This window comes from Nomascus leucogenys, chromosome 6, assembly GCF_006542625.1.
Source record: "Nomascus leucogenys isolate Asia chromosome 6, Asia_NLE_v1, whole genome shotgun sequence".
NCBI lineage: Eukaryota > Metazoa > Chordata > Mammalia > Primates > Hylobatidae > Nomascus > Nomascus leucogenys.
In genome coordinates, this window is record NC_044386.1 from 79,096,511 (window position 1) to 79,099,522 (window position 3,012).

The 3,012-nt window shown below is 41.0% G+C and overlaps 1 pseudogene; it reads right to left on the minus strand.

Moving 5' to 3' along the window:
- Positions 1–452: 452 nt before the first annotated feature.
- LOC100585731 lies at positions 453–2,458 on the minus strand (annotated as a pseudogene).
- Between the last annotated feature and the right edge of the window lie 554 nt (positions 2,459–3,012).

A 3,012-nucleotide genomic window follows, 5' to 3' on the forward strand; every position in this document is an offset into this window, starting at 1 on the left:
AGTCATGAGATACTGTCAAGGTTCACGAAATAACTAAAAATGAAAAATAACCTTAGACTGTTTTCTGCATTACTACCAGCTGCCTGGTACACTAAGTCACCTTTTACAGGAGTTAACACGGCAATCCATGCCACAAAAATCTTCACATAGCAAGAAGGAAAGGTATAAAAAGAATTATATTAAAACAATGACGTATATTTGTGTGTATGTGGTGGGGGGATACTTAAAATATTCTATAATCACAAGAAAGACCAGAGATTTCTTGCTTTGCCCTTGGGCAACCAAGAAATTTAAAGCCTGTTTTATATCCCAAAAATAAAAAAGAGACTTGATCGAAGTAACAGTGCTCAGTGCTTGCAACCCAAGTCAATTTATAGAAATCTTGTATAAATTCAAGGGGGAAAAAATTCATTTTAGGACGAAGTTATTCAAGATGAAAGAAAGGCGTGTCTTCAGTGAGAGAACTGTCTGCTGTCAGATGATTTCTTGCTAATGTGTTTAAAGATTTTGGACTTCTCAACTTTCTTGGTTTTCTGGTAGCCAAATTCACCACTGCCTCCTCACTTTTTCTGCTTGCCTTCATTGCTGTTGACGTTCAGATCAACAAAGGGAGGCACCTTGAAACCAAATGACAGAGCAACTTATCATTAAAGATCTGTTTCAGAGAATGGGAATCATAGGCTCGTGTGTATGTCTTATATGCTTCCTGGGCTGACTTATGAAGAAAGTAGTTCTTTTCAATCAATTTCTCAAGCTGAGACTGAATGTCAGAAATTTTAGACCAGGAAAAGTCAAATTCACTTAATGGAACCTTGGATTGTTTCAAGTAGTGAAGGAACCCCATTTCTTCTGGGCACAAAATGAGCAAGGCATGCCCTCTCCCATTTAGACCTCTGGCTGTTCTGCTTACACGATGAATATATTCCTCAGCATCATCCAGAGGGTCATGCTGAACAATCCACTCAACTTCAGGAATGTCCAGTCCTCTTGCTGCCACATCCATACACAATAGTATTCCTGAATCTGCGTTGCAGAACTGGAAGAATGTGGTTGTACGCTTATTTTGCTTTCGCTTTCCATGAATGGCCAAGACAGGCAAATCCATGTAGTTTAGCAACTCATAGTGATATTTCACAGACATACAAGATGAAAAGAAGACCATAACCTTCTTCTTTCAGTTCTCCTTAAGGACAGTAAAGGGCAGAAGGAATCTTTTTTCAGAGGGACAAACAACGTATCCCTGCTCAAGACCATCCACTGTTGCATTAGCTTTATCATCATCACCGCCAACATACAATGGCTCCTTTTTTTCAGAGAAATCCTTGCCAGGTCTTCAACTTTTTGAGTTTGGGTGGCAGATAAGAGCATAGTGTGTCTGCTTGTTGGCCAAAGTTTAATAATTTTCTTTATTTCCTCTTCAAACCCAACATCCAAGATTCTATCAGCTTCATCAATAACCAGACATTGAAGCTTTTTATACATAAACCCTGGAGTATTCTGCATATAGTCAAGCAGACGGCCTGGTGTGGCCACAATGATGTTGATCCCATTAGCAAGTTTCTGTGCTTCAGCAGATGTGTTACCGCCACCCATTATCAACCCATAGGTATGCATGTGGTGAGTCATTAGCTCCTTAAAAACACCAAAAGTTTGCATGGCTAGTTCTCTAGTAGGTGAGAGAATAAAGACCCCTGGTCTATTCGTGGGCATGAACTTTAACTTAACAGTGAGTTCAACTGCAGGAATGAGAAAAGCCAGGGTTTAACACTGCCTGTTTTTGCAGCTGCTAGAAGATCCCTGCCTTCCAGGAGTGGTCTGATATTTTATGCTGAATTTCAGTCATGTTCGTAAAGCCCATTTCTTTCATTGCCTTCAAAGTGTTTTCATTGACAAGATTAGATAGAGAAGCAAACGAAGTATCCTCAAAAGCGCCTGTCAGTCTCAGGGGCAGGCTGGGCACCTCACTGTCATCTTCCTCATTATCTGGCTTCTCCACATTATTTTCTGTTTCTTTGGGAGTCTTGGCACTTTCTTCTTGAGATTCCCCTTTGTTTTCAGTTTTTGCTTTTTTTTTTTTTTTTTTTTTGCATCAGGCCCAGCATCATTCACCATTTTTCTCTTTTTCTTCTTTTTCTTTTTTGACTCTGAATTGGGAGACTGCATTGCTGTCTCTCCATTTGTTAATACAGTGGATTTCTGGGGAGATTTTTGAACTTTTACATTTTCCACTGTTTCTTGAGACACATCTCCATCTTGAGCTTCTGATAACCCCACATGCATAGAATGTTTTGATTTTTTTTAACCTTTCCACCTCCCATTGTTTCTTCAGACACATCTCCGTTTTGAGTTTCTGATAGGGTCAGATTTGAGGCCCCTGGCAACTTTAGGTTCCAGTGTGCATTTTGAGGTTCTGCTTCTTGATCTTCTTGCTCAGGAGTTTCATCAGCAGGTGAGACATGCTGTCCAAGAAGTGCCAAGACCGCAGTGCCACACAGTACAGCTACTCAGCTCTCAGGGCTCACGTTGCACACAGCTTCTTAATACCTCACTCTCATTCAGGGAGTCACTAACCAAAGGCAACACTAGAACAGAGTGTGCACTTTTATCTTCAGAATATTCTCATCACCCTGACCAAGTTCACTAAGTTATAGGGCAAGGCAGATCTTAATTTTCTACATGAGAAGTGTTTAGAGACTAGAGTGGGGGCAGGTAGGGGACTTGTGTTGGTGCCAAATCTCCACAGCAAGCAAATAATTTGTGCTTTCACTGTCTATTTATCTGGGTTGTCTTGGAGACACTGATGAAACTAGAGGGACTGTTGAGGCCTCCCCAGCCAAGCTGTGGCTGCTGCTTTAGAGAAAAGCAGCCTACTCCGTTCACAGGCCGAAGGCATTTAGATAGAGTGCCATTATTCAAAGTACCAGCTTTTTCCTTTGAGCTTTGTTTACCTTATCATTATGCCCCCCTACACACATAAACTCCCAAAGTCATAGGCTCTCAGATTCAGACGAG